The 17,296-nt window shown below is 33.1% G+C and overlaps 1 non-coding gene across 1 annotated transcript; it reads right to left on the bottom strand.

The window, feature by feature from the left end:
* Window positions 1–1,404: 1,404 nt before the first annotated feature.
* Window positions 1,405–1,511, bottom strand: LOC131820280 (U6 spliceosomal RNA). The gene has a single exon (XR_009349573.1). It is a non-coding gene; the product is annotated as a U6 spliceosomal RNA (small nuclear RNA).
* Window positions 1,512–17,296: the final 15,785 nt, after the last annotated feature.

Here is a 17,296-nt window from a genome sequence, read left to right as displayed (position 1 = left end):
GAAACAGTTAACAAAGCCAAAAGATGACTGTCAGAAGTTATCTGGGAGAAGATATTTGCAAATGACATACCAGATAAAGGGCCAGTATCCAAAATTTATAAAGAGCTTATCAAACTCAACACCCTAAGAACAAATAATCCAATGAAGAAATGGGCAGAGGACATGAACAGACATTTCTGCAAAGAATACATCCAAATGGCCAACAGACACATGAAAAAATGCTCCACATTACTTGGCATCAGGGAAATACAAATCAAAACCAGAATGAGATACCACCTCACACCTTTCAGAATGGCTAAAATGAACAAGTCAGTCAATGACAGATGCTGGCGAGGATGTGGAGAAAGGGCAACCCTCCTACACTGTACGCGGGAATGCAAGCTGGTGCAACCACTCTGGAAAACAGCGTGGAGGTGCCTCAAAAAGCTGAAAATAGAACTACTCTAGGACCTAGTGATTGTAGTACTGAGTATATACCCTACATATACAAACGTGGCATTCTGAAGGGGCACATGCACCCAAATGTTTATAGCAGCAATGTCCACAATAGTTAAACTATGGAAAGAACCTAAATGTCCTTCAACAGATGAATCAATAAATAAGATGTAGTATATATGTACAATGAAATACTATGCAGCCATCAAAAGAAATGAAATCCTGCTATTTGTGATGTTGTGGATGGAACTAGAGGATATTATGCATGGCGAAATAAATCAATCTGAGAAAGACAACTATCCTATGATCTCCCTGATATGATGAAGTAGAGATGCAACATAGGCGGTTTGGGGCGTACGAAAAGAAAAATAAAAGAAGATGGGATTGGGAGGGAGAGAAACCATAAAAGACTGAATCTCACAAGACAGACTGAGGGTAGCTGGGGGGAGGTGTGTTGGGAGAGGATGGTGGGGGTATGGACATTGGGGAGGGCAAGTGCTATGGTGAGTGATGGTGAGTGCTATGAAATGTGTGAACCTGGTGATTCACAGACCTGTACCCCTAGGGATAAAAACACATTATATGTTTATAAAAAAAATTAAAAAATAATTTAAAAAATCTATTAAAGAGAAAACACATATTGCAAGCCCAGAGCTAATCTCATATTCAATCAAAAAAGTTTGAAAGTTTTCCCCTTAACGATCAGAAAAAAGACAAGTGTATCCACTTTCACTACTCTCATTTGACATACTACTGGATGTCCTAGCCAGAGAAACAAGGAACATAAGGAAATAAAAGACTCCAAAAAAAAAAGGAAGAAGTAAAATTTTATTTTTTTGGATAACATGAACTTACATGTTAAAAAATCCTAAAAACTTCACAAAAAATTTTGAATAAACAAATTTAGTAAAGCTGCCAAATACAAGATCAATATATAACAGACAAGAATTTTGTTTTGTTTCATTTCTTTTTAATATGGAATGCTTCCCAGTTTTTCATGTCATCCTTGTTTAGTGATCACGCTAATCTTCTCTGCATCATTCCAATTTTAGTATATGTGCTGCCAAAGTAAGCACAAGACAGGAGCATTTTAACACTCTAATGATGAACTATCTGAAAAAATAAAGAAAACAATCTAATTCACAATAGCATCAAAAATAATAAAATACTTAGGAATAGATTTAACTAAGAAGATGAAAGATCTGTACTCCATAAACTATGACATTGATAAAGAAATTGAAGGAGACACAAACGGAAAGATAGCTCATATTTATGAATGGCAAGAATTAACATTGTTAAAATGTCCATACTACCGAAAACCATCTGTAAATCCAATTCCTATCAAAAATCCAATGTTAGGGGCGCCTGTGTGGCTCAGTGGGTTAAGCCGCTGCCTTCGGCTCAGGTCATGATCCCAGGGTCCTGGGATCGAGCCCTGCATCAGGCTCTCTGCTCAGCAGGAAGCCTGCTTCCTCTTCTCTCTCTGCCTGCCTCTCTGCCTGCTTGTCATCTCTCTCTGTCAAATAAATAAATTAAAAATCTTAAAAAAAATCCAATATTATTTTTTTACAGAAGTAAGTAAAGAATCCTAAAATTTATATGAGACCATAAAAGACGACAAATAATAAAAGCAGTTCTGAGAAAGAATGAAGAAGAGAAATTACACTTCTTGATTTGAAACTATACTACAAAGCCCTCATGCTCAAAACAATAAAGTATACTGGCATAAAAACAGACCCATAAACAAGTAGAACAGAATTGAGAGTCCAGAAATAAATCCTTTCATACAGTCACCTAATATTTGACAGGGGCCAACATATGTAATGGGTAAAGATAGTCTGTTCAATAAATGATATTTAAAACTGAATAGTCACATAAACAGTATGAAACTGGAACCTTATATCACTCATAAGTCTTAACTTGAAATAAATTAAAGACTTAAAGGTTATGCATGAAACTACATTACATTTCCTAAAGGAAAACATAGGACAAATTCTCCTTGACATTGGTCTTGCCAATAGTTTTCTGGATACCAGACCAAAAACACAAGCAAAAAAAGCAAAAATAAATAAATGGTACTACATCAAACTAAAGTTTCTGCATTGCCAAAAAAAAGAGAGAGAGAATGAAAACACAATCCACAGAATGTAAGAAAATACTTACAAATCTTATATCTGAAAAGAGGTTAATAACCAACAGATACAAATAGAAAAAATATATATAATTTAAAAAATAGCAAAAGGATCTCAATAGACTTTTTTTTTTCAAAAAAGTTATATAAATGACCAACAGGAGCATTAAAAAGTGCTCAACGTAAAAAACTCAGGGCAAAGTCATTATGTTGTTGTTGTTGTTGTTTACCTCTGAAAAACACAGCAAGATATTACTACCTCTTATAATACATACTACCCAAAAATTGAAACTAACAAATTTTGGTAAATATTGGGGAAAATGGGGAACTTATGCACTGTGATAGGGATATAAATTTGTATGGAAAACAGTATGGAGATTATTCATATTATTAAAAGTAAAATTACCATATGATTCAGTAATCCCACTTCTAGGTATATATCTAAAGGCAACGAAATCACTGTTCAAAGACATATCTGCACTCTTATGTTTATTATAAAATTATTAACTCTAAGCAAGAGATGGAAATAACTTCAGTATCCATTAATGGATGAAAGAATAAAATAAGTATGGTAAAAATATACTATGGAATACTACTTAACCATGAAAAATTAAGAAATACTGCCATTTACAACAGCATGGATGGATCTTGAAGGCGTTATACTAAGTGAAATATTTCAAAGATTGTATATATTTTTTAAATTTATGTATTATGATATCCCTTACATACAGAATCTGAGGAAAAGGCAAACTAATGGAAACTTAGAGTTGAGTTGACAAGAGGTGAACCTGGGTGGAATAAGGTGGTCAAAGGGTACAAACTTGCAACTATAATATGAAAAAGTTCTGGGGATCTAATGTACAGCATGATGATCATAGTTAATAATATATACATACATTTTTATTGTGCTTCCCTTTATTAAACTTTGCATATATCACATTCTTACAAGTTGAAAGTTTATAGCAATCTTGTATAAAAGAGGTCTGCTGCCACCATTTTTCTAACAACATTTGTTCATTTTGTGTCTCTCTGTCACATGTTGGTAATTCTTGCAATATTTCAAGTTTTTTCATTATTATTGTATTTGTTATGGTGATCTGTGATCAGTAATTATGACCCACTGAAAACTCAGAACTAGTTTACTTAAGGTATATACATGGTTTTTCTTAAAAAGCATAATGCTTTTGAACAGTACAGTATAGTGATTATTTTTTATATGCACTGGGAAACATAATTTTTTATTTGCACTGGGAAACCAAAAAAAAATAATAATTTGACTTAGTTTTTTGAGATAATCACTTTATTGAGGCAGTCTGGAACAAAACCCACAAGACCTCTGAAGTTTATCTCTACTATACTATATACATAAAAGTTGCTAAGAGAATAGATCTTAAAATTCCTTACGATACATGCATAAAAAACAGTGGCAACTATACAAGATAGTAGATGTATTAACATTTTTATATAGATTATATTGCAATAAAGATGTATACCAATTTATCAAATTGTACAAAATTTACACAATGTTAAAAGTTTGCAATGTTATAAGAAATCATTTCTTACATTTACAAATTATAATATGTCGTTTTTTTTCAATAAAGCTGGAAAAAACTTTTTGTAGAATTAATCTATTTTTCAAAAAAGGAAGTAAGGAAGTAGAAACTGCAACGAACTCTGAAATAATAGAATATAAAATCCATTTTCGTTATAGACACTGTGACAAAAACTATTACTTAGTTTACAATGAAGGAGTACTTATGAAGCATGAAGGATGGCCTATAAATAAGGCTGAAGGAGCTCAGTTTTAAGGTTTAAATTTAAAATCTTCTTTTGAAATACTAAACTGACCACCCATTTTTCCAAACATAAATGTCTTAACTGCATGAATTTATTTCATACAACTCTATAATCTAGTTTCATAAGAAAGCAGCATGCAAATTTTGAATTAGACAGACTTGCTTATTCAGTAAAGGATACTTCACTAAAAATAAATAGAAGAAAAATCAGCATATTTATTATGATAATTATTATTCATAATGAGATTCATATTGAATTAGGGAATATATATCCTCAGAGGGGGTAAAGTAAAATGAAATTTATTTTGGTAAATGTATCTGTGAATAGTCAATACAATGCCTCAATATAAATGAATATTACCATTTTGAACAATTTAATTACTATTATTAGAATTATTATAAGTATAAAAATAGCTATCATTTTAGCATGGAATATGAGACTCTCATGCTCCATGCTTCATCACATCCACACAACAACTCTGCATAATAAGTATTATCATCACCATTTCATGGGTGAAAAAACTGAGGCTAACACATTTAGATAACTGGTTTATGATTACATGGCTAGTAAAGATGCATCACACTAATTTAGGCTTTATGATTTCAGAATTGTATTCTTTCCACTGCACATTCTATTACTCTGTAAATACTTGGCTTGTTTTCATTTAGTTCTTTAATTTTATTCATGTGGTGATGGCTTAAAGCTTCATTTAAAGGAAGCTTAAAAAATTCATTTAACCAAAAGCTCCCAAGAATTAAAAATGTCATGGATCTAATGTAGACATGGATATCATTAGTTAATGGGTAACTATATATTTTCCACTCTAGTGAGATAACAATCAGAGTATTTTTCTATGTTTTAGACTCTCAGTGTTAAAAAGGACTTTGTTAAAATAGAAATATTTAGACAAAGGTGATCAAAAGTCTGGATCAGGTCACCTTAAGATAAATATGAGGAAACTGAGGAAACAAATGGAGATTTGAACACTGAGCTATGATATAATGAATGGTTTAAAGTATTTAGTAGAGCATAGAAAAGCCCTTTAAAGCCTGGTCTTAGCCTAGCATTGCAGCTTCTGGTATATTTGTCTATCTATCATCTACCTACCTATCTATCTATCTATCTATCTAGATATAAATTTGAAAACTTTTTTAACTTAAAGATTTTGAGAAATAGAACATAATCAGCACCATAGAAGATCTGTTTATGATAACAACCTAGCCCCTCCTCCCAGTTTGTTAATATTCTCTCTTATTTAATGTAACATTGTGCAAATAGACCACTACTGATCTGCCGTTATGAATGAAATAGCTATAATCATCTGTGTGCATATCCTGGTGAAAATATTCATTTAGTTCCATGTTGTATTTCTAGGAATGGACCAAATCTTTATTTAAGTTTTTTAAGTTTTCTAAATATTGTCCAACTTACCTCAAATGTTTTTATTATGGGCACTTTCATTCTTTCACATTCTTGCAAGACAATTTTACTGTTGCCCAATATGGTAAGTGTGTAATAGTATGTCATTTTAGGATTTAATTTATTTTTAATTTAATTCAATTTAATTCCAGATTCATAATAAAGATAAACAGTTTTTATATATGAGTGGCCATTTGGATTACCCTTTCTGTAAAGTACATGCTCAAATCTTTTGATTTGTGTCATACTGACTTCTTTAATAGATTTTCTGAATGAACTTTTAGCTGTGTAGGTCTTCTCTATTTTATTTTGAACTTGTTTTCATTTCAAAATCTTTATATTTATTTTCATAATCTGCTTTTATTTTGCTTTGTCTATTATCTATGTATCTATCTATTTATTTGCAAGCAAGAGAGAGCGAGCAAGTGAGAGCACAGGGAGGGATAGAAAAAGAAGGGGAAAGAATCTTAAGCAGGCTCCACGCTCAGCACAGAGCCCAACTCTGGGCTCTATTTCACAACCCTGACATCATGACCTGAGCCAAAATGAAAGAAATAAAATACAATTAAGGTGTTAAAAAAAAAAGGAAAAAGAATTGGAGGTTTAATTAAGTGAGCCACCCAGGCACCCCTGTGGTATCTTAAATTAGCTGTCATATCTTTAAAGTTCTAGAGTATCCATTTGGTTCATTTATAAAACCTTTCTCAATATTTTTAGTTTCAGTTTTTGTTCAATTTGCTTCCCCTCTCATTTCTTTGAGCAGAGTAATCAAGCCATTTTACAATCTTTATTGATCATTTTAACATCATACTTAATCCCATTTTGTCTATCAAATCTTGTTAATGGTTTTTCTTTGTGTGGTTTGTTACATTTTGCTATGTTCAAGACATTATATTTGAAACTCTTATTGAGTAGGGATAATTAAGAGCTATAATAATGGTATGGTCCTCCTTGGCAGGATTTTATCTTATATTGGAGACTCTACAAGACAATCATACTCCAAATTCAGTGATTGACTTTCTCAGTTTACACAGAAGGCAAGGTAGGCTATAGTCTTATTTCTGCTTCTCCTTGTGCTTTGGGGATCTCAACTTAAATTTGGGTTGTACCAAAGTCCTCAAATTTGATTGCTGCTGGATTTTGAATTTTGTTTCTCTAGTATCAAGAGTCTATTAACAACACAGCTCAGTGTGTTTTAGCAGTTTCAAATGCTCTCATAGCTAAAATGGCTTCAGGGCATATATCTCTAGGCTCTCATTGTATTTCGTATTTTGGCACAGTAATCCCACCCTTGATTTTTATAATCATTCTGATATTTTTAACTTTAAAAGCTATTTTGTCTGGATTATTAGTTGTCTTAAGTAGGAGTTTTTAGATCACCATTACTAGAAGCAACAACAAATATACATGAAAATGTCTGCAGTAGTTTATCACATCTTTATGGCTTTGAACTTCCATAAGCTGAGGCATCCTTCTCTAATCACTTAGGCAAACTCCAATTTACCCTTTAAAACAACACAAGAATTGCTTCATTTAAGAACATGTTCAGGGATGACTCTTCCCCACTGTTCTTACCAACATTCCCACACACTCTTTGCTACCCACACCTTGTTTATGAACTTTCATTAGGTATATCAGCGTGACCAGAATTTTGCTCTATTGTATTTTTGTCCTTTAGAGCTTTAATTAAATATGAATTCCATAAAAAGTCTGTCCCTTTTCTTTCAAACTTGGGTTAGTTATTTCTTCTCATTCTTTGTCAGAAGTTACTTTATTAGAGAAACTTATAGCTCTATTGTGACTTTGGAGCCTTTACAGTTTTTTGACTGGAAAAATCACCCATCCCTAAGATTTTTACACAGCTTCCTAGCTGATATTATTCAGAAATCTGTTCAAAACAGACTTTTTCAGGGAGGCCCTTTCGGACCACTCAGTTAAAAAGCCTCTTCTCAATCACTGCTCTTTTTAAAATGTGCTTATTTAGTTCAAATATGCATCACTATTAAAGAAAAACCAGTACGATTTTTTTTTTTAAAGTTGGCTTACCTATTATCTATCTCTCCCACTAAAATGATTTCTCTGTGCTGGGGTTTTGTTGTTCTCATCTTAAACCAGGCACTCAGTAAATTGTCTCTGAATGATTGAATTGTTTGACTCCCTTGCTAGATTCTCAACTTCATGAGGCCAAGGATTGTTCTATTCAGTTCTTCTTTATCCTCCATGTCTGTTATATTGCAGTCAATTACGTGACTAATGGGAAAAATCACAGAAAGAGTTAAAACAACAGAAAAACCCTGTAGGTTCAATAACATAAAGCTTTCTAAAATTATTTAGCCCAGGAATTGAATACTGGCTGCACTTTTGATTTTTTTTAAATGGTATTGAATTTAATTTAAATGGAAATACTTGAATGGTAGAATAATAAAAAAATTATAAAAGCAACTTGCTCCTTAAAGTAAGAATTATATAGGGCATCTCTTCTAGAAGCAAAATTTTCAAATGTCAAACATCTGAAAGCATAGTAGGAGAAGTAAGAGTGTGAATTGTATTTCAATGCTCTTTTCTTTATATTCAGCAAACAGCTTCATTCACACCTTTCCAATTTTTTCAACTCTTTTGACAAAGCCTTAAGAGGAGTTACTGCTGATGACAACCATCACAGCCTAACAGGAGAAATTTTATAAAGAAAAATAATAGCATGTTTTTCCCAAGTTGTTAAGGATATGGTGAAGCTCTGTCGGATTCAAAAGAGGAATGTGCAATTCCATGCTATATATCATAATAACTTATTTTAATAGTGGCTTTGCAATTTTTCAGATATATCCATTTACTGAAACCACTATCAAATAAACAAAACAAACAAATTAACAGGGGTTCGAGACAGAAGTTATCTAATCTAAAAATAGCACATGTTCACAGAATACACAACACATATCCCAAGTACTACTATAGGTTTCAAGTAATAATCAAAACAATAGTAAAAATGATTCAGACCCTACCAGTCAAATCATAAATGGGACCTTAACTGTAAATCCTTATCTTTAGATCAAAGCGCATAATTGGGTGCTGAAGATACATTATAGAACTAATATGTTATAGAACTCCTCTGAAATGAGTAATTTATTCCATCACTTTTCCTGCACAGCTGCTGACCCATGTTTTGGTTCCTGGAAATAGCTGCTATCCTGTCATACTTCTTAAAAGCACATATATTGATAACTCTACTCATTCCTCCATTCCTCTGTGACTGTCACTGTGTTAAAATGTGGAGTCAGCTGACTCACTTGTGGTGGTAATAAAGTAGATGAGTTTGCAAAGTATTTTGTTATTTCTAAAAATGCAAAAACCAAATTACATTGAAATCATTAGGGGTGTTTCAGGGAGAGCTGTAGGATGTGGTTTCTTGTGTAATCCACAGAGATTAGCTCCAACACATATTTAAACTCTCTTCTAGGAGCAACCTTAGTGGTAAAACAAGAAGATAAACAGATGTATACACACCCTGGCACAAAATTATCACTTATGTTTGGCTTCCTAGTCTCCTCGTGTTACTTATTTATCTTAACTTCTCTCTGAAATCAGGGAACACAGAATCTCAATCAGTTGACATTTTTCTACTGAATGACCCAATAGTGTGATCATACCCCTAAGACTTTTTTAAATTATTTCACTCAAAATCCCATATCTGCTTTGCTTCCTCATCTGAGTACACTGTAATTTGATTTCAAAATGAGGACAGTTGTCAGTAATGCCACATTCATTAATCTATTTTACAATTCCATGTACTTAGAACTATGAAGATATGTTAATAACATCCATTCCAATAAGCCACCCTAAATTTATTATCATGAAACAAGACCTCAAGAAAGAGAATTCAAAATCATCCATGTATTTGCAACTTATTGCAATAAAGTCTTTATCAATAGACTTCCCTGTGCACATGGTGGTCAAATTGCTGGTGAAAACCAGCCAGATCTATTACAAGCTTTCTCATGGCTTCTAGGTAACCCAAGTGAGCCTTTATTGATACTGGGAAGGGATAAAGCAGGGAAGGGATAAACAGTGGTGTAAGAATTGGCTAGACAAAAGTAATGACTCTCATTACAAAGTGAGTATTTTAAAGCAAAAGAGCCTGTTGGGTATATTGTTTTATAAAATAGTGGTTTTTTTTATTAACTTTTAAAAATTCAATTAGTTAACATATAGTGTACCATTACTTTCAAATGTAGATTTCAGTTATTCATCCATAGCATATAATAGCTAATGCTCAGTACTTACTGTTATAGCTTCTTGAAAGCAGAATTTTAACCCACTGAGCCACCCAGGCGCCCTTGAAAGCAAACTTTTAGATCACATTTTCTGATTACTTCCATGTAGTACAACACTTTCCTGCTAGCAACCTTCAAAACATACAGTTTGTTAGAGGGATTTCTTTAATAATAAATAAATAGGAATTTATTTAAATTTATAAATATATAAAATAAATAGGAATTTATTTAAATTTATTTAAATATTGCACACTGTTTCATTGTTCATAAATAAGGTAATGATATTATAGCCATTAGTTGGTAGCACTGATATATCACTTTCTTTTTACTCCTCAGTGCATTCTCTTTACACAAAATAGATATATATTTTAAAAGAATCTGAATCTGTGGCAAACTTTTAAAAAACCCTATACAGTAAAGTTTATCATTTTAAGTAATCTCAATTATCTTCCTCAATTGTGATAGTATATCCTTCTATCTAGGCCAGATATTGTATGAGGGATTTGAAGAGACATACTTTTCTAAATTTCACTTTTCTCATCTGCAAAATGCTTATCAGGATCCTACAATAAAATACACTTACAATTTTTAGATGAAAATTTATTTACTTATTTTAAGATTTTATTTCTTTATCAGAGAGAGTGGGCGAGAGAGCAAGCACAGGCAGAATGGCAGGCAGAAGCAGAGGGAGAAGCAGGCTCCCGGCCGAGCAAGGAGCCCGATGCGGGACTCAATCCCAGGATGCTGGGATCATGACCTGAGCCAAAGGCAGCTGCTTAACCAACTGAGCCACCCAGGCGTCCCTTTTGATGAAAATTTAATCTGTATAAACAATATATTTGCTGTAATGCGTGGTTCATGGAAAACATCTTAATTAATTGTAAGCAACAACAGTATTAGAAATTAAGTAAATGTTTCTATAATATTTAAAGTTTTAACACATAATGCCAGTGCTTTGCCTTATTTTCTCAAATCCCTTTACCACTTTCACTGACAGAGTCAAATGTACTTTTTCTACTAGTAGCCAGCTCTTTGTCTTTTGTCAGAAAGATGCCCTTGTGAATTATTTATAATAGAGATATTAGCAATAATAATAATAATAATAATAATAATAATAAGTAGCAATGAAAATGTTAAAAAAAGTTTTCTTAACTAATTAGGGTTCTTAGACATCAGTTAGAGGGACCACCTCTGGCAAGCAAATTAATCTGCAAAACATTCCCAGAATTAACAAGTCAATCAGATACAGGGTTGTCCGTAGACTGAAAGGTGAAGCAAAAGGACTAGGTTTGGAAAATAGGTAAGGACAGTGAAAAAAATGATCAAATTTTTAGGCAAAATAAATTCTTAGGTGTCCTTTCAATGGAGTCCTGGGCATTATGTAGCAGAAACTCTGGAGATTATCTCAATCCATTGGAATCACCCCGTTTATTAGCTTGCTATTGACAAAGTTATTTACAAACTGTAGAGCAAGAGGTTATAATGTAGAAAACTGATGGTAATGCACAAGATTCTTGTTAACAATAATGCAAGTTAGTGATTTTTCATTAGAAAACATAAATTCTATATCCCAAATTATGGGCCCAGAGCACTACTGCTGCACAACTCTGCTTATATCCCAAATAACCATGTGAACTAGTTTTAATATCTGCTTCTCTTATTACTTTTTGAATAAAAATTCCTGACACTAGTATTTTATAATTGTGTGATAATGATGCATTTAATTTCTTGGAGAACAAAACACACTTTAGCATAGCTAGGTTCGTTCACAGAACCAGCCTTGATAACACACTTCTATAAGTTAGAAATGATGTAATAAATGTAGAATATTGGGCACTTGTTTGGTATTCTTTGCCATGTTTTGCACTATCTAAAAAGAGATCAGTGAACTTGGACTGGAGTTAGTAGACATGGAAGAAAATAAAATATTACAGAGAAGAATACTCTGTGGTCCACAACCTAAACGGGCTGGGATTCCCATCATTTGGATCCCTGTAGCTTTACAAAAGTCAATTAAATTTTTGTATCTCCGATTAAAGTTGATCCCCCAGTACTTTTTCAAACATCTCTTGTAAAGTATTGTTTCCCAGAAAAAAAAGGATTTTGCACATGTATCTGCCTTTGTCTCTGATCATGATCTCAGTCAGGATCCTGGGATCGAGCCCCATATCGGGCTTCCTGCTCATTACGGAATATACTTCTCAGTCTCTCTCTGCCGCTACATCCCCCTGCCCCACTCATGCTCTCTCTCTCTCTCAAATAAATAAATACAATCTTTAATTTTTTAATTAAAAATAAGATAAATAAAATAAAAAGTCTGGTCTTACTGCCCCATTTAGCTCCTTTTTTTTTTCAGTTGTATTTAAAGCAGCATGAGAGAACATGAGGCTCTCAAACTTAAAAAAAAAAAAAGGAAAAAATTGAGTTTTGTTAGGATTTAAGATCTTGTCTGCTAGACAAAAATGTTGGCTTTGTTAACATGTGAAAATTAACAAAAGAGAATAAGATAGAACTCTAATAATTTTTGTAGAAATTAAAAATTTCCTCCAACCCAATTACATACAGACCCATTAAGTAAATTCATTCCAATGTCCCAAACCGACCTTTTCTAATAGTTATGCATCCGTGTAAACAGGGTCAACCCAAGGAATGAATAAATATTATTATTTTTTTCCTGTCTCTTCCACAGTCACATCTGGGTATATTGGTAGCAAGCCAATTATCTATCTTATAAGACATGATATCATAAGGAAGGGTATTCTGTCCATTTGGAACAACTGAAAATCGTTGTAATTTTATCTTGGTGCAGTAACTTGAGATGGCACAGTGTGGGTTATGAATATATTTTATTTTTTTTACTGGGAAGAAGAGATTATAGAGATATTGGTTATCCAAGAGAAACTGACAGGTGTTGATAGTTGCCAGGTCAATATCCATTTACTTTTTCCTTTAATATCAGAAAGCACTGAGGGATTGACAACAAGGAAATTTAAAACAACATCAAATATTTTATTGTCTCTTTTCTAGTTACATTGTAACCATATGACAAAGTATCAGTCGTACAAGATATCATTCTCTTTTACCTCTATCTTTCTGCCAGAAATGTGGGCTTAATAGTGAGAACTCCAACAGCAATTTTTGCAACTGTGAATAAAAAGCCATGAAAACCTCTAAGATACTTCACTTGACTTTCTTAGGACTCTGAACCAACACCAGAAAACACTCTCTGTAGTCTTCTTGTTAAATGAAAAAATATGGTTAAACCACTTTTGACAGTCTACTACATACAGCAAAATGTAAATCTTAATTGAAATATGTCCTCTCAGCTGTGCTTAAGCAACTGAGTCCTGAGCTTTTCAGGTTTTCAGTCTGAAAGAGTACACCTCTGGTGCTCTGAAAGGGAAGAGAAAGGACACCCTGTTCTCCATATAAATTAAAGAAGAGAAATCTGTGCATTTAAGTGGGCCATATAAAATTTATCAAGCAATTATCTCCTAACTCCTTCCTATCCAAATTACCTGATATGCTCTCCCTACTCCTTTAATCCACGTTACTGCCTTTTCCAGGATTCTGTATCACATCACAACATGTCTTCTGTTATTTCCTTCTTGCAAGCTAGTTTTGTTTTCTCCATCTAAAAAAATCAACAATCATTGTGTATTTCAATTCCCATTTTCCTCAAATGCATTGATTCTTCTTATCTATTACTCTTTTCTCATACTCAGTGTCTTTGTCTTTATGGGGTTTGTACTTTGCTTTACCCCATCCTTTACTGCCCTTATATAATCAAATCTAATAACTTCTTAGAGAAAGTTAAAAATTCCTGCATAGCCACACGTGAACACAAAGTCACTGATTTTTAGCAAACCTATAAGATAGTCAGACATCCATTCAATTTCTTTTTTTAAAGATTTTATTTATTTATTTATTTGACAGAGAGAGATGACAAGCAGGCAGAGAGGCAGGCAGAGAGAGAGGAGGAAGCAGGCTCCCTGCTGAGCAGAGAGCCTGATTTGGGGCTCGGTCCCAGGACCCTGGGATCATGACCTGAGTCGAAGACAGTGGCTTAACCCACTGAGCCACCCAGGCGTCCCTCCATTCAATTTCTTAACTGAGTCTCAAATGCATCCTGAGTTCTAACCTAAACCTAAGTTCTACTTCTTACACGTTGTTCTATGACCAAATTCTTTCAGTTCAGTATTTTGTAACATGTAAATATTACTCAATTGATGCTTTGTTTGTGTATTTCTATGAAAATAATTTGAATGATTTATTGTTATATTTATAGATTTATAATCAAAGTTTCATCAGTTGAAGTTTTTGGAAATTTCAGATATAATGATTAACCTAAAATGATACTGCCTCAAATCCCTCTGATATCAAGGCCCAACACCTGATTATAGCCAAACCTGTGGTGGATAGTTCCATGGGAAATTGCAGCTACTTAACACTGATAGCATCTCATGTTCTCTCTCTCATTTTAGAATGTCTCCAACACAACCCAAAAGTGTAGGAGAGTTAATGTCCTCTGAGGACAGCTCTCAGTGAAGTGGAAATAAGAACCATAGGTAAAATTGTCAGTTTTCAGGTCTTCATGAGGACAACTTAAAGAAGTTTCTTAGGACCTTTCAGTAAAAGCAAGCCTTCATTTTCTATCCACAACAATTATATCAACAATGTACCTCTTTGACAAAGTTGCTTCTTCACTGTATCACTTTCCCATTCTTTTCTACCTTGGGTAATCTCCCAGATAAACTAACAGTACTCAAATCCTTTGTCCTACTCTTTGCTCTCAGGATAAATGGAGCCAAAAGTCTTAGATTAATATCAAGTTCTGAATGGGATCTTAGAGCTATTTCTGTCCAGATTTTCATAAACATAGGGACCTTTGAATTATCAGGCTATAAGTAAGTTCTAAATGGAGGGGGCAAAAGCAAAAAGTAGAAATTTTTATGTTTGATTTTTAATCATGATTAATTGACTTTATTGATTATTAAAAATACTAACATTATAAAAGCATGGATCTTTGTAAAACAATGTCATTATGTAAGAAATAAGTTGCATAGTCCTTTTGAGAATATTAAACCAAGTGTTCAGGTGCCATCTAATTTCTTGTTTAATCCAGAACTTTGGTGTGCATTATCTTGAGGAATAGGATTTTGAAGTCCAGACAGACTAACAGAAAACTGATCGAAATGTGTGTGTTTATATTTCTGCTTTTGTTGTAAAAATCAAAGTGTGATTGCTGGTTTAAAATGGTAAAACTAATAATGTTCATGGACTCTATTATAAATTTTCTAATTGTATGGGAAGAATCCAATAAACATAGAATTAATTGATTTGCAAATCCTCAAAGAGCTACAGGATCAGGTAGTGGTATGTTCTGATTCAACAGCATCATAATGCAGCATTTTATATGTGTGGCTAATAGATATTTTCATGAGTGTTTGCTAGCTAGTCATCCAATACAGAGAAATATTAGGTAGGGTAATTACTCACAGTTGTGTTTAATAAAATGAGAGAAAATTATCAAATGACACTAATAATAATAATCCTATAGCAGGCTAAATAATTCAATGATAATTACAAGTATTAATCCGGCTTTCTTCCCTGATTATGACTCTTTTCTCCTTTATCCTAATGGGAGTAGCAGATTGTCTGCAATGAATTGTGAAAACCCAGCAGTGACTTTGGCAGTGAAGGCCTCCCATCAATTTTGATAGGTTAAAATGATTCTGGTTGGTCTTGAGCAAATGTGCCAATTTTTTTTTCGGTGTGTGTCAGAAAAGAAAGAAGCAATAGTAAATTCTTGCTGTTATTCCATGGAGCCAATAAAATCATACTGCCAACAAGAGGCTGTTGACACCGTAACTGTAGTTAACTGTCTTGAATACTAGGCCTGGAAATAAAATTCCAATATTTCACATAACCTCTTTTTTTTTTAAAGAAAAAAACAAAACAAAACAAAACAACTATACAGCTTACATATAGGGCCCTGCTATTGTGTAACTATTTTTGAACATGTCTACTGTGTGTGTATATATATATATGTATTTTTTTTCTGTGCAATAAATTCATTTGGAGATAAATTTGGATTGCAAATTATTTTGGGGGAGGCATGGTATTTGTGGCTAGTCTTACAAGTAAAAAGGACTAAAAGAAAGAAGAAAAACATTGTTTATTACAGCATATTTACATCTGTCCAAAGTACTTATTTACTATAATACTGACTAATGTATAATACTGTACACAAAGAAAGAAGTTAAATGAGTTATAATTCAGTTGAAGTATAGCTGGCCATTTTAAAACTTACCACTGAATCTTTCTGGTATGAAATGTGATATCTGGCAATCTGGTCCAGTTCATTACATTAGGTCATTTGTATGTTCTTATTACCATTTTGATAGCATAGCACATTTTATAACCCAGACATTTTACAATGGAACTATGATGCATGTATTTTCAAAAGTATAGACATACATGAAGCTAAGAGGTCAAAAAAGATGAATGTCCGTAGTACCATATAGACTCAACAAATAAAAGTGTCCAAGGCTCTGAGTGAGATTTATGAATATTGTATAAGATTAGGCCAACATGTGGTTTTGATATAAATAATCTGTTCTTAAATTAGAATTACAGTCGTTGAGTACAGTGTTGAAAATGGCAGATAGATTTTAGCTATCTTTGCTCACTAGGGAAAATGGAAAAATGTTTAGTTTGGTCAGATTTTCACTTAACTTCTGAAAAATCTTAAGTTTGAGAGAACCCTTCTGAAATAAGAATCGTTAAAGACATAACCCCTTTGGCACAAGTTTTCAAGAAACTTGTTGGATGTTGTAGACAATTATATGGCACGCGTACTGCTCTAGATGTTTCATGCCAATAATATGTAATCCATACCAAGGCGACATATACATATAGAGATGTTCCTCAGCTTACAAGGGGGCTATGTACAGAGAAACACATAAAAAATTGAAAATGCATTTAATACCCCTAAACTATCAAATATCATAGCTTACCTTAAGCTTATTTAAACATACTCAGAACACTTACATTTGCCTGCATTTGGGAAAAATCATCTTAAGCAAAGCCTATTTTATAACAAAGTATCAAATATCACATGCAATTTATTAAATATTACACTAAAAAAAAGAAGAATGGTTATATATAGAATGGTTGTAAGAATATCAGGTGTTCACCCCTGTAATCTTCTAGCTGACTGGGAGCTGTGGCTCACTGCCGCTGC

This window comes from Mustela lutreola, chromosome 17 (genome assembly GCF_030435805.1).
Source record: "Mustela lutreola isolate mMusLut2 chromosome 17, mMusLut2.pri, whole genome shotgun sequence".
In the NCBI taxonomy this organism is placed as follows: domain Eukaryota; kingdom Metazoa; phylum Chordata; class Mammalia; order Carnivora; family Mustelidae; genus Mustela; species Mustela lutreola.
This window is presented reverse-complemented; position numbering and strand designations above follow the sequence as displayed.